The 15,718-nt window shown below is 41.0% G+C and overlaps 1 protein-coding gene and 1 non-coding gene across 4 annotated transcripts in view; one reads left to right on the top strand and one right to left on the bottom strand.

Annotated features, from left to right (window-relative positions):
- Positions 1-15,718, top strand: part of SA2 (Stromalin 2) — a 92,680-nt gene that overhangs the window by 27,209 nt on the left and 49,753 nt on the right. The gene's annotated exons all lie outside the window — the stretch shown is intronic.
- TRNAE-CUC (transfer RNA glutamic acid (anticodon CUC)) lies at positions 9,813-9,884 on the bottom strand. Its single transcript has one exon. It is a non-coding gene; the product is annotated as a tRNA-Glu (tRNA).

Genomic DNA, 15,718 nt, shown 5'->3' with positions numbered 1-15,718 from the left:
TTATTTGAAGGTATAGCTGTGGCCTTTGGTACGTACGCACTATTGGTGCCATAGTTACGCTCTAAACGTTTCTTAACGATCGGACTATAAGCACCGAAGTTATTCCAGACAGCATTTGCTATAGTGTGGGGCTGAGAGAAGAACAAGCACAGCCCTTGCTTTTAGTACAATGTGTGTGTATATTGTATACGTATGCATGGGAAAAGTTTGAACGATTTTAAAGGCAGGGTATCTACTAGTCTGTTGCAGCCACTTGTTCATTATTTTTTTGATCGCTCAGAAAATTGATGATGGTGGCAATGACGCTGATGTCGACTAGGACGTTGAGTTATGGCCAGAGCTGAGCTGTGACAGCTGCCACCAGAGCATAAAGAGAGAGGGAGAGGGAGAGTGAGAGCAGAGAGAAAGACAAAGACAGGGACAGGGAGTTGGAGGGGAGATAAACCGCATCAGCTGACTGACCACCCATCAGCAGCAGCAGCGACGGCAGCGACGGCAGCGGCAACAACATTGGAACGCATTAGGCACTATCAAAAGAAAATACATTTTAATTACCGAGCAAGTGATGAAAATCGCTGCTGGCCACTGGGTTGCCCGCGGTGGGGTCCGGCTTGTGAGCCTTTGAGCCTGGGTGGTTGTTGGTTCGCTCGGGCTGATGCGTTAATCAATAAAATGCCAGCGCATTTTTTGGGGCGGCATCCAACGGTGCGTATGAAATTGAAAATCAAGCAGTCGAGCCAACACGACCACACAAGGCTGCGGCGCCTCCCAATAAACCTGCCCTGTCCCCACTCCAGGCACACGCGTGTTGACGTTGATGGAGCTGTCGATGATGCGTTGCAACGTCCACATTTTGGTAGTTGTTATTAACTGTTTTGTTGTTTGTTGCAGCCGCAGCGGCTGCTTTGATTGATGCCCCCACGCCCAGACGCCAGTCGGAGTCGGAGACGGAATCGGTGTCGGGGTCGGGGTCGGAGTCAGGGCCAGGGCCAGGGCCAGCGCTAACAGCAGCAGCGCCTTCTGAATCGCCTTCGACTCGGTCATGGCCCGATAATTGATATATGTTTTCTTTTTGTTGCACTCTCTCGGATCGCGCAGATCAAAGAGCGAGCAGCGAGTTCAAGTGCTGTGCCCAGAGTTTGTCCAATCGTCATGATGATTTGATTAATTCGGATTGGGCTGGGTTTTGGCCTTTTTTGGGCTGTTGATGCTGTTCCCAAGCCTGTGTGCCTAATTAAAACATATAAATACAGACCCTTATCATGAATGCCAACTAATTTCAAGCTCTTTTCGTTTATGGAGCTGACCAATAAATGTTGAGAGAGTGAGAAAAGTGCGCAAGTTTGTGACAACTGCTTCAACGGCGCTGACAGCAAAATACGTGGAAAATAATACATTAAACAATCATAAATATCATTTTCCCACAGCGCCACACACACACACACACACAGATAAGGCCATCAACGGATGGTTGATGGACTAGCAAATGCCCTGTTTTGCATTTTACAACTTCTTCGGGTTCGACTCTTAAACCGGTTTAAGCAGCGGGTAATTGTACCAGCGCTCAGTTGCTATTGAAGAAATTGCATGGTTGTACAATGGGCGTTCCTAAACAATATACCCCTTTGACAGTTGCATTTCTGGCAGGGTATACTGAAAACGAGCAGCGCTCGAGAAACTTTTGTAGTACATGAAAATGTCATTCGCATAACACAACCAAAAAGACAACCAAAAAGACAACCAGAACGACAACAACAACAACAACAACAATAACAACAACGCATAAAAGTTTCAGCCTTTCTCTGGCTATCCCAAGCAGCACACCCCACCCCGCCCCCCTACCGCAGCCTGCGGGCAAAGTTGTAGACCAAGTTGGTGGCACCTTTGCGGTTGAGTTTTGTTATTGTTGTTTGTTATTTCGAGATAAGAGCCAACAAAATGTTTGATGTACTTGAAACTTGATGTTTCTCTCCTTTTTTTTTGTTGTTTTTCTTCTTTTTTTTTTGAGAATGTCCAAATTTTGGGCACAGAGCTGCGACCAACCGTTTGGCATTGGAGCCGCTTTTAATGGAGCATTTTCTCTTGACCTTTTTGAGGCCAACTAAACGCAGCACTTGTCATTAGCCAAGCTAGTCGGATTTGTGTTGCGCAGTTGCGAACCTTTGACCTTTTCGCACGCTCAGTTTTGGCTTAAGTCGCGCCGCCAGTTGCCCGTGTCTGACAATTACAATTAAGGGCTACACACTTTTGCTTTCAGTGTATGCCAGACTCGAGTGGAACAAGCCCTCGGTTTTTATCAGAACTTTTAGCCGCCTCATTGCAGACATGGGCCTCAAAAAAAGTATATATATGAAATTGTTTTCCCACGCAAATTAACACTTGACTTTGTTTTCATATTTGCACAAGATGACTTCATTTTCTTCATATTTTAAAGTTATTTTTTTTTGTTGTTTTTCTAAATATTTTATTGCTGTTGACTTGGCTTACAGCGGCCTGCAGCGCGCCGCCCCAACGGGCTCCACACACACACGCAGACACACACACGCAGACACACACACGCACACACAGTTGCTGCTGCTGTCTCATTGTTGTGGGTGCCGCGTTGTCATTGTCTCAAAATTGTGTGTGTTGTTTACTGTAGTTGCCGCTACAATTGACAGACACATGCATTGTCGATGACTCGACGCTTCGACTTCAAAGCGGAGGTTACAAAATTTTGCCAAGAATTTGCTTGCGACATATATGAATAGATCTACATATTGCTAGTAGTTCGTATGAGCTAATCATATTACCATGAAAATTACATAAAACATACATAAAACCCGTTTAGACAATTGGCTCAGGCCCGTGAGCTAATATGTTGTGTGCATAGCTAAGCCCACAATTGCTGAGCTTGGCTAAGATTTCTTGAAGAACAGATCAGTTTTATGTATATGTGGCTCTATCGATATTGATAAAATTTCTCTGGGCTATAGATTATTATGTAAAAAGGGTAAAGAGATGGCAAATCACCCACACCCTGCGGGAAATTTGTGGTCTAAGCTGGGCATGGTCTATGAGTTCTCAAAGGTTTATACAAGGGGAGAGAAAGTTAAGTACAAGCTATAGAAAAATTAAAAGTTAACTGCACGCTTTAGCTGGATCGAAATAATATATTATGTATGATATAGAAGACGGATCTGCACAAAGTTTCATAGCTTTAAGACTAAGAAACTTGTTTGCAAAAAAAAAGACAGGCAACAAATCGACTGTTCACACTCAACAAGAGTATATATATATATGCCATATATAATGTACTTTACGGGTTACACATTTTATGTTAATCTTAAAATATCACCTGCACGCGCTTAAAACTCAAACCCAGTTAAGCTATTCATATGCATTTTATTGATAGACATTTCAAATAGCTGAACAGCGGCTGTTCCGTGTTCAAGTTCCCGGTCTTTAGCGCACATTCACGTCATTTTGCCAAGCTATTCGAAATGCTGTAAATATTGTATTGCATTACGTTTAATTCGTTTCTACGTTTATTGGACACAGGAGGAGAGTTGCGTTTAAAGCGTTGGCAAAACTAGAAATGGAAAAGTTTTTGTCGCGCGTGTGTGTGTGTGTGTGTGTGTGTGTGTGTGTGTGTGTGTGTGTGTGTGTGTGTGTGTGTGTGTGTGTGTGTGTGTGTGTGTGTGTGTGTGCACCCAATCAGGGCAAAATAAAAAGGGCAGGGCACAACTTGCACTTGCAGTTGAGACACTCGAACCAAATAAATTCAAAGTTCTTGAGCCGGGACACCGCCCTCTCCCTACTTGATGCTGCTCAGCTTGGCTCGCATGTGTGTGGCTGTGCTCGACCTGGAGGGGGAGGAGAAACAATCAAATTGCTTTCTCGGCAAGTTCTAGTTATTTGCCCAGGACAAGAAGAACTTGCCTGAGATTGCGATATGATAGCAGTGGATGACACTCGTCTCATTCGCCAGCCTTAAGCACAAGTATCAACTTATCTCTCTCTCTCTCTCTTGCTCTCTAGCTGGTTTTTATTTTTCTCGCTGCTGCAATTGGATTTGTAGACAGCTTGAAGAACCTGCCTGCACTGAGATTTAGCTGCAAATTAGCTTCATTAATGGATAGTAAGGATTTTGCCGCTGACTTTTGCTCAGGGGTTTCCATTGTGCAGCAAAATATTTCCCATTTTCCTTACCGTTTTTTTTGTGTGCATTTTCCTTTTGTGTTTTCCGTTTTGCATGCATTTTTTATTTTATTTATTTTTTTTTTTGCTTTTCCGCTCAGCTGGTGGCATAGCTCGCATTTCGCTCAATCAGCACTGAAATTTATTATGCTCCATAATCATTTGTCATCTTTCCATTCCATTTTCCATTTCCATTTGGCGCCCGCAGCGAGCGCATTAAAATTTTTCGCAACATTTTTCACGCATTCAGCAAAATGGCGACTTGCTACGGAAAACGCTCCAATGCCCGCAACTAGACCCGGGAACCATGCAGCAGAACAGAGCATAGGTCATAAATATCCGGAATTTTGTTAAGAATATAACAATTACTCTACGTCTCTTTCTGTTCCCGTCAGGCTTTCACTCTCTCTCTCTCTCTCTCACTCTCTCTCTGCCCTGCTCTTTTTTATGAATGTCCAAAAGCTGTCGACGCAGTTAAAATAACGACGCGCCCTCTAGCGGCGATAATATGCACTGTCTGAGGATTTATGCAAGAAGCAGACATATAATTTGTTTCTCAGCATATTTGGAATATTTATTGCAAATTTATTAGCTCAATTTATTTGTTAATACTATTTAATATGCGAATTTTTATATTTTTTAGGAAACTTAGTTTGTGGCAAGTTCAGAGAGAAAGGAGCAGCTATTGTTTGGGTTTTTTCTCTCGATTCATATATTCCCATAAAACTATTGAAATTTTTAATTCCCATGCCGCTTCATTCTTAAAATAAGTATAACCGATTCTACCCTGTATTCTGTACCATTTCTTTGCACACCATTTGTAATCCTTGCAAATCTAATTCTATTGCACATTTCATTTCCATTCGCTGATATATGGCGCAGAAAAGGAAAAACATATATATGTATTTATGTTTTTGTTATTTGCCCCGTTACATTTTCCAATAAATTCGAAGAAAATTCAACAACAAAAAAACAAAAAAAGAAAAATGTTATCGCATAATTTTCTTTTGGTTCGATTTGGTTGCGTTTTGTCGGGTGGGTTCTTTTGTATGCATGCCAGGCGCATTCCATAAGGAAATATCCATAATTCATGCATTCGCAAATAAAAATAAAAACCAATGAAAACATTATCAACAACAATAATAAAATATGAGTGGGAGAATGTAAATCGCTTTCCATAATTCATCGAGCTGCGTGCGAGTCGCCGCGGCCTTCCAGCGAAGGGTCGTAAAACGGCGACTACGTCGACGACGACGACCATGTCCAAGTCCAAGACCAAGTACAAGTCCATGTCCATGACATTAAGGTGCGTGCCCATCCTCTTGATAATTCTTTATGGTCGCATATCGTAAAACTAATGAAATTTCGATTCGAGTGACGCGCCAGCCAATGCACCCAAGCACTGTCGCCAGAGTTCGGGGTTGACAGCAAATTCCACGAAATATTCGCGCACTTGCCACACAGACGAACCCCCGAGAAGAAATTTCCCTCAAACCAGGCTATTCCCAACACCAGGACACACAGGCACACGGGCAGCGGAAGCGCAGGTCCGGTCCAGGATGAACTCGCTGAACGACAGGTGAATTTATGATGAACTGAGACGTCAGCGTCTTTTGTTTGCGTCTACGCAGCTCGCGTGTAAATTATATTTAATAAAAAATACCAACAAATATAAAAAAAAGGGGCGATAAAAACGAAAGTAATTCAAAATCTGCGCGTGTGAGGGTTCTAAATTGTTACAGCTCACGCCCACGCCAAAGGGACACACACACACACACACAGAGGGAGAGTGAGGGAGGGAGAGCTGCTGCTCGGACTCTCAGATTTATATCGTTAGATTTATGATCCTGTTAGCGCCACTGCACTTGGTTATCCTTATCTCGAGCGTAGCATCACAATCACAACAATGCTGCAGGAACTTGTTTATGGTTTGGGCCAAATGGAATAAATAAATGTAATCTCTTCATTGTTTTGTACCTGATTTTCACCTTGCTTGTTGATGTGTTTTGATTTACTAACTTTCGAGGGGAATCCCTGGAAGTTGCCTGTGTGTGACAGCCAGACAGACTTAACCTCACTTTAGGCAATTGCTTAGTCTTGTGGGCAAAAAGATATATTGACTTGACACAAAATAAATATATCTTCATTTTTGTTGTCTCTTGTGCCTTGGACGTTTATTTAAAAATTATCTTCTCAAGGGCTTTATTACAAATTATTAGATAATAAATTTGTGAATTCATTTTTTGACTGCTTTTTATAAGCGTAATAAAATATAGTTAATGTTAGTTTGCACTGTTTTAAGTCTCCAATTCTATAGTATTAAAGTAAAATAAGTTTTAAAGATCATTTTGTCAAATAACCCAACTTTTTTCCAATTGAAATATTTTTAATTTAACTGCGCTTTAAGCATAACCTCTCGCCCCATATAATTATTGTGAATGGCGTTTTGCACGGCTGTCGATTAAATCGATTTTCGTTGCGAATATCGAATGAAACTTCGGTGTGGTATCTTAAACACATGTTGCCGTATTGTCACGACACGCACACGCCCACGCCCACGCCCACGCTCACAGACACGTGTCAACGGTAATTGACGCCATTTTGTTGTGTGGCGCGCACGCGACGCCATATTGCAGCTTATGCATATCCGGCGAAGAAATGCCATGCTTAATTTGTTTATGCATTTCGCTCAATCAAATTGCACTTTGCGTCTGCTCATTAGCGGGCGGTTTCGCAGGGGGAATTGAAAAATTAGCCAACGGAAATGGATTCGACACGCGATTCGGTGATCAGCAGCTGGACAAGGATGTATATCTCTCTCTCTCTCTCTCTCTATATATATATAGATGATATATATACTTGAGTGCATGCGAGTATTTAGGTTGCAGGCGCGTGTTTTACTTTAACTGTTTAATCATCATCTCAGGCCACACACAAAGAGGCCTATTTGCAGAGTGGGCGTGGCCATGCATACACTTTCAATTAGGCCTTGTTGGTCTGCGCCGTGGAATGTGTGTGTCGGTGTGTGTGTTGGTCCGTGCTGCGAGATGCAAGCAGCGCGGTTTACACGTAGCCACGTTTCAACATTTGCTCGGCTGTGGTTTGTTTTACAAAGGTTCTCCAATTGGACAAAGCTTCTTAGTGCGCGGGGCTGAGAGGGGCCGATGTGAAACGTGCCTCAGCATTGCGCAAAATGGAACAATGCTGGCCAAAAAAACAGATTCTAATTTACACTCGAGGAAAAGCAGCATTAAAAAGTTCAAGGATAATCGTCGTGTTATCCATTTGCTTAAATAAAATGTGTTTCGTTTGTCTATTTGAAATTTAAACATTAATTGTACACGAATTTAGAAAATGAAATTTTCTTTTAGCTCATTGCAAGTAATTACATTATTAACTGAAATATAAGAAATATTCTTTGGAAGTCAAAAATTACTAAAATGTGGAACTTTATTTAAGTTTTGAACTTAGTTATTCAAGGCTTAACGAAAGATTATTTTCAGCTTGAGAGAAAGTTGAGCTTGGCTACATTAAAAATAATTAAAACAGGTTTTATATTTGTTCTCTCAAAGTGTATTTGTGTCTTGCATTCGAGAACCTTAAGCTAAGTATAATCGAGAGATTTCCTTGATATTATTTTCTCTTATTTCTCTTAAGAGATTCTCTGTTTTTGCTTGATTTTTCCTCGAGTGTAAAGTCAATAACCATGTTTGATTATCAAAGCAGCTTTCAATCATTTCATCCCATTCAATCTGTAAATTTGTGGCTTATCAAAATTTTGCCTGCTTTCAGTTGTAGAAGAGTAGCAAATCCATATCCATCTATGCCTAACTGTTACTTAATGCAAAGTTTGTCAGCTGGAAATTAATTTCTATGTGAAATTTTCATCATCTTGCATATGCATTTGATGCCTATATCTAATTCTCTCTCGCTCGCTCTCTCTCTCTCTGTCTCCCTTTCTCTTTCCACCGCTGTGTAGCAATCCTTCACGCGCGCGCTCAACCTGCGGTTGGCAGCGTTTTGTTCTCACCTCGACGGGCACATTTCACGCGTATCGGCGCCTCGCATCTTTAACAAAATTGCGAAACCGCAGCCAACAGCAACAAAGGGAAACAGTTGGATAGAAAGGGCGGTGGAAAGGCGGCAACATGAAAATGTAATATGATACTTGATCCGATGGGCGACGTCTGATTAAGCTCCAGCCAAACCGCAAATTCAAAATCTTAAAAGAATTGCAGCATTTTGTCCAATTGAAATGAAAATTTCGATTGTTAAAATATTTACTCAAGTCCCTTGCAAATTTCACTGTGGCATTTGCATTTGGCACATTCTCATTTGGCGAATTATTTTCATACAATTTTCCACACAATTAGACATGGAAATGCAAATCCCTGAGAGCTTTTCTCTCTTGACATGCAGCCACTTTTGGGACTCCACTCCGGCACACACATGCAGTGGAGTTTTTTCAATGCCCTTTGTCATGCCCTTGTCGAGGGTATTAAAATATTGTTAAGATATGTGTAACGCATAGAATAAGACATATCAGAGTTTCCAAAGTTTATATACTAATATTCTTAAAGATGTTCTTGTTTTTATTTTTGATATAGGAAATTGTCGACCCATGTTAAATTGTATTATGAAACATAGGTTTCTTAAACAAACTCAATAACTAAAATCTAGAAGTATCTACTAATCGAAGTAGTATCGCAGCCACATGTCTACAAGATTAGGGTATTCAATCGTCGGCGCGTTTCTTACTTATTTTGTTCCTATTTTTTTTTTTGGCAGCAAACTCCAAGCATACGCAGTCAAATGCAGTCGAAGTTGTTTGGGTTAGCTTGCAAATTGTGCAGCATTTGGATAGGTTGAGATACATTTGTATCTACAGCTTAAGCAGCTCGACAGTTCCGCCTTTGCTGCCGCTCGTAGATAGGAATCTATTTCACTTGCCACAACCTGCAGAGTCGATGTGTGAGAAACTTTCTGCCGAATTTTGTATATTTATTTGGCCCACTTTGCCTATCATAGGTGGGCGTGGCGTGGGCTCGTTGCTATGATAAGGGAACACAAGACGAGACGACTGTGCAAAAGTTTTTCAATTTTGTTACAACTTTGCTTCGTCTCCCACTCCAGCTCCTGCGCTCCTGGCTGGGGTATCCTTGATGTAGGTGTAGCTGCGAATCGAGTTGTGTAAACATTTGTAGTTTACTTTCAGTTGGCAGGCTCGTAAAATCTGTCCGTTTCGTTTCGGAATTGTGCCTGAACTGTGACCGTTTTGTATCTGGCTCGTAATTCAGGACCCTGGCCCCTCCCCCCAAATTTAGCTTACATGCAGCCCATTTTGGCCCACTTTTCGGCTCGCTGGCTGTGCAAGCAAAGGCCTCTTTTTTGGCAGTGAGCCGCAATTGAATTAGAAAATTATCCCAAAAGTTATACGGGCTTAAATGATAGCATAGTAACGGGGTTTTCTCCTCGAGGAACTCTGGTAATAGGGTAGAAAATTACATTTTTATTTTGCGCTTAGATTACATGCCAGCAAAATAATGTTGCCCCAATGGATTCGGCTCAGTCAGTTCTTTTAGAGAACAAGACAAAGAAAAATACAATAAATATATTTGAGGGACTAAAAAGATTTCCCATACCGGGAATTGAACCCGGGCCTTCCGGGTGAGAGCCGGATATCCTAACCACTAGACAATATGGGACTGGGTGCACGAACTGGTTAATTTCTCACTTAAGCTTGAATAAGTTTGAGAAACTTGAATTTGTGATTAAATTTGAAAATAAACAGGAAATTTTGTTTTCTTATCTGTTTTTAGTTTCTCTGAAAGCGAATTTTTAAAATATAAATACAAGTATGTTCATACTTTTAATGCTAGGCAAAATAATCTTAGTTTCTTTTTATTTATAATTTGTTTTTGTATTAAGAGGGAATAGTTACAAACTGTGCATGTGTTAACAGTATTATTTATAGGCTAAAAGAATACCACATTTCTCCACTAGCGCAGAGTTCAAACCCGGAACCTCGTTGTTTAGATGTTTTAGTGACTGGGTTTTTTTTTAGACAATTCATCTTCTGCTAACTTGTCTGAAATGTAATTATCCGAATTTTAAAATTCCCAACTTTTTTTTCTATCTTTCTCTCAATTTCTCTCTTTCACTGTTGCAGAGTGTCAAATTAACGTTTAATATTTTGCAAAATTAATTAAAAGGCAACATTCAACATTCGCATTCGTTATGCATTTAGTTGCAATTTGCAGCTGTGAATAAAACACATAATCATCAATTATTCGCACAATTACCGCAAGCAAATAAATATTGTTAATTTATTGTGTTTTTTTTTTCGTATCGACTTCGGACGCCCACCCTGAAGCCATGGGAATTTGGAATTGGAATCGAGCTGCGGGCCGCGAGCAGCAGCGAGTGCAGAAGCCAAACGCTACGAAAATATTAAAAATAAATTTCAACCAAAATAACAAACACACACAAATTTGTTGAACTGACACGGGCAGACGAACTTGAGATACTTGGAGAGAGACAAAGAGAGGGAGAGAGAGCTTTGAAGATTGAGATTGATGTTCGTAAATTAATTCAACGTGTCGCAGATCGTTGATATTGCCTCTGCGATAAATTTCATAGATGCATTTGGTAATTTCAATTTGTTGACTGGCTGTCGCAGGCACCCATTAAATGGGTAGGTTTATTGGCCGCGCCGTCAGCAGATTCTAGATGTCCTATTTTTGGCAGGCCTCACGGGATGCGTTCACACAGCAAATGTTGCTGCCTATCAGCAGCGTCGCTGTGGGGCGAGGACATGGAGCTGGCGGCAAAGCTTTTGAAGTAACAAGGGCGGAAATGTACTTATCTAGAGGAAGAGACTATCAATATTTAGGTGGTGCGGGGGAGGTGGCTAGGTCAAAACAGTCCATAAAGTTGCAAGTCTATGGCCGCAGCCAAACGAAATTGTGACTTGCATTAATAAATTGTTGTACAACGAAGGAGACTCTGCTTAGTTGGCTTATCTGTGTCTGTATTTTAACAAATTTCTATATCTATAGCTGGCATATCATAAATCAAGTTCATTGGGTTGACACATCTTCAGTTCGATTGTCAAAATTGTTGCGACACTTTTGTTGGGGTGCTTTTTTTTTGTATTTGGGGATTTAGTGCGGAAGCTGCGACTTTGCTGAGATTAGTTTTGTATGCCTTTGGGTTAGTCGCATTGGCGCCATCATCAATTTTCCTTCGAGGGGATTGCCCTAATCCATCCAGCATTTGCACACAGCTCCATCATAATTAATAAACCCAGACCCAAAGCCTGTAACTGGGCCTGTTTCAACGGTGTCGTTGCTTTTATTCCAACATAAATTTTACGCTACATTCTATACATACTTGGTTCTACGAGGCGGCAAAGTGCGGGGGGTCTGTGTCACATGTACGACCCATAAAAACCATCTTATTTGTTTCGCCTGGCGATGTCATCAGTTGCTCTGGCCACGTCTGCACAGTCTTCGTTGTTCTAGTTGTTGTTGTTGTTGTTGTTGTTGTTGTTCTTGCCACGTCTTCAGCTTCATAATCGGCGTTTAGAGCCATTTTCGCTGCTTGGGTGTCCGAATTTGTTGCGGGTCCCCACCCGGGGGTCAGCTGTGGGAACGGTGAGAAAATTGCGCTTACCGTTGTCCCCCCCTGCCCTGCCCTGCCGCGCCCTGCTGAGGTGCCAACTGGCGGTACCGGAGCTTAATTTAGTTGTCACCGACAAAGTTGTTGCCTCCAAAAATAGAGAGAAGACGCGGCTACAGGGTGGGGAGGGGGGCGGCCGGTGGGGTCTCATTGCAGTGCGGCGCATTTCCTGAAATTTTCAGCCGTAAAAAATCTGAAATGCTGCTTAACGTTTTTCATTTCTTTGGCATTTCAAATTTGACGTCTCATTTATGTTGCGTAGCCAGACCCAGACCCAGACCCAGAGACAGCGACAGAGACAGAGACCTTCCCAGCCCCTACCCTTCAAACGCTGGCCCCTAACCGTCAAAACTACAGAAACGGGGCCAACTGGGCAACTGCCATTTCAACTTGTTTCATTTACTTTCGGGCTTCATTTCTTTTCATTAGCCGCTCTCCAACTACGGCCTGTTCGACTAAAGTCATAAAATGTAACTGGTTACCAACCGCCAACTACGTCGCGTTAATGTTCTCGTATATCTCTCATGTACTACGTGCCACCTCCCTACCTGCGTACCTCCCCACGCAGCCCCTGCTATCCCCCTAGCAATATGTGTTACTGTGCTACACACTGTAAAAGACCAGAGACCACCGGGCAACGGCGTGTTTTATTAATGAAAAATGCAAAAGTTTTTCTCTTTTTTCTTATTTTTTTTTTTTTTTTTTTTGGATTTTCTGTTAAGAGCATTTTTATTTTTTTTTGTTCTACGTGCTTTTGACTTTTGTGCCACAAAGTGAGCGATTACAGAGCAAGTTTATTAACTGGTCAGATTTGTAAACGACCTAAAATGATATCCAGATAAGGTTTAGCCAGTGGTTCCGGTTTTTTTTTTTGGAGCTCTACTTTAAGACTTGAGCAACTCAAAATATATTTGTGAGTCGCATTAAGTCAAATACTTGCTTTACTTTAAAAATGCCCATTGTACAGAAAATATTGCATATCGTAAATATTTTCGGCTATAAAATACGGGCTAGAATAGTTTTCTGACCAAAATTGGCATCTATCAAAAAAAAAATTGATGAATCCAATGTTTGGAAAGAGATCTCTTTAACTAACTAAACGATTTATGAATTAACATAATTGTTAGTTTAGGGTTCTGTTCTTTTATTCTTTTATTTTCAACCATTCAAATATTGGCGAGAATTTCAAATTCTGGCAAAAACCAATTGTAATAAATTATATAAAATAAAATAAAAATAAAATATTAAAATACCTATAAAAAATATAAGTAAGATAATAATAATTATGATTATTTTTTGTTATACTCTTTCTCTTTGTTAAATACTTTTTCTGCATAAATCGCTAGTTGCAAAACATTTTAAAAGCAATAAAATCATAGTTTTAAGTAGCCAAAGTAGCTTGTACTTAATTCCACTTCAGAGTTGCCACAAGCACTCCAGTTTTCTGCTACCCTGTTCACATTCAAGTACCAACTAGTTCTAATGTGTGCTCAGTGTTTGTTTTGTTTGGCAACAAACTATGTGCTCATTTGTGTGCATATATAGATACATGTGTGTATATATATATAGTCCTACTTAGTTGCCGAACATAATAAAACTGCACAAATCATAAAAAAGAAAAATAGAATCTCACACACACACGCACACACACGTTCTCTGTGGGTAGCCCGGTCTCTCTGTGAGGGGGCGCCCCTGCCCCTGCCCCGCCCATTAAACAACTTCCATGCGCACAGAGTGCAATGGAACTTAATGCTGAAAATAAAACCCAACTATAAAGCGGCATTAAAAAAAAAAAATCTCAAAATGAAATTAAATCTCGACACCCACGAGAGTTATGTAGTTTTTTTTTTTGTTCAGCTTTTGTTTTGCTGCTGCTGCTTCTTCTTGTTATTGATGTTGTTTTTGTTGGTGTTTTTTTTTGTTGTTGGCGCTGTTGTCAAGTCGTTGGCATTCGCTGTCGCATGTTAATTATGCGACTACCTATGCCCAACCGCCTGGCCCGAGCTCGCCCCCGCCCCCGCCCCTGTTGTTGGCGCTGTGTCAGATGTGGGCCGCGTCCAAGCTGCCAAAGACCTTGACTCTTTAGAGATCTTGATACGATTTATACAATTTTTGATTCATGACGTCTGTGCTCGCGACCCTCTCGCTCCTTGGTCTCTCTCCTGCCAACGCTCAACTCTCATTCTGTAGGCAAGCCATGTCGCCATATTTGTCGCGCCATCAGGCCCCCATAGAACCGGGCACAAGAATTCCAATTTCAATCAGCAATTTGCATACAATTTTACAGGTCGTCCCAAGCAGCTGGTGCTTATATGGCGGGATTAGCCAGCAGCAGCAGCAGCAGCAGCCGAGAGCTCCAGAAGAGAGATTGGTGCCTGCGGTTATGGGCCGTTTGCCGCAGCAAGTGTCGCCTCTAATGGGACAGCCGATTGACAAACTAACTTAGTGACTAACTGATTGAATGTTGTGTAGCTGTGTGGGCGTGGTGTTGATTGACGGCCATCGATAGACCAAATAGGGCGGCCTGGCCGGTTAGACCCATAGACGTGGCCAACTTGGATCACAGATTGCAGCAAACATTCGCAAATTGTCTCGTTTGATTTCATTTCGCTTCTGTCGCGCGGGCCAACTAAAAATACATGACAGATCACTGTCTGAAACATCGTACGATTTTGTGTATATAAAACAAGATACCAAAGTCAAGTACAACACGCTGAACTCAAGATACTCTAGGGGAAGCAAAAGAAATCGAATAAGAATGAGAAAAACTTGTAATGAAAATTTAAATACCTTTACATTTAATTTATTTAATTTTATTATTATTGAATTTAGTTTGGAGATATGGTTACCTTTGGTTAATTATACATTTAAATCTCAAGCAAAATCTTGCATAGGATTTGAACCAGCAACCTCTTCGCTGGATGACAAGAATACACTTTGACATATCTTCTTATTTATTTTATATAAATTAAATTATGATGGAAGCTTATATTGGATAAACTAGCATACTAGCATAGGTTTGAACCAGCAACCTCGTTTTGAACTGGCCATATAAAACTTATATATCTCTTTATCAATTTTATAGAAATTTTACTTTTAAATTGTTAGGAAAACATAATTTATAGGAAAATCGACCTTCTTTTTAACTTTATATGCAATAACATTCGCTAGCATAGGGTTTGAGCCAGCAACCTCTATACTAGCCGAGCCAAATAAACGTTGATATGGCACCTTCTTGTTGCCTCACGGTTCAAGAACACATTTAAACTTTTAATAATGTATCATTAGTGATAAGTTTTGAGTTTTGATTAACAAAGTGCTTAGGCAAGCGATTCTACCTCGAACGCGGCTAGTGTATTTCTATTATAAATATCAGCAACTGGTGCTACATCTATTTTGAGTTGTTTCTCTCGCCTCAGTGGGCTGATCTGATCGCCGTCTTGTCGCATATTTTTGCTAAATTTAAATTGGCCCAAACATTCATAACGACATTCAGTTTGTTTTCACTGTGCTCCGACGCGCGCCCGCGCCTCTTTCCCCTTCCACCCACATATTTGGAATCGAAAATTTGAAATTTGTTCTCTTTCATTTTTTGTTGTTGTTGGTGAATTTTATTAATTTTCTTGCATTAGTTTTTAATGCGTCGTCGCTATAATTAAAGTCGCCATAAAGCTGACAATATTTTAAGGCAATTCGCAAAGTGCGACAAATTAATGAATTTATGTGACAAGACTACAAAAGACCAAAGCACGCCCTCCCTCCTTGGCGGCGGGGGCAGCCACCTGTCTGGCCATTGAACAGTTTATCGCTTAAATTGTTTCAAATGTCGCCAGGCGCCGCCACCCAATCCCCCCTGCAC

The sequence above is a fragment of the Drosophila virilis genome, chromosome 3 (genome assembly GCF_030788295.1).
Source record: "Drosophila virilis strain 15010-1051.87 chromosome 3, Dvir_AGI_RSII-ME, whole genome shotgun sequence".
NCBI lineage: Eukaryota > Metazoa > Arthropoda > Insecta > Diptera > Drosophilidae > Drosophila > Drosophila virilis.
Note: the sequence above shows the minus strand (reverse complement) of the source record. Positions and strands in the feature narration are given on the sequence as shown.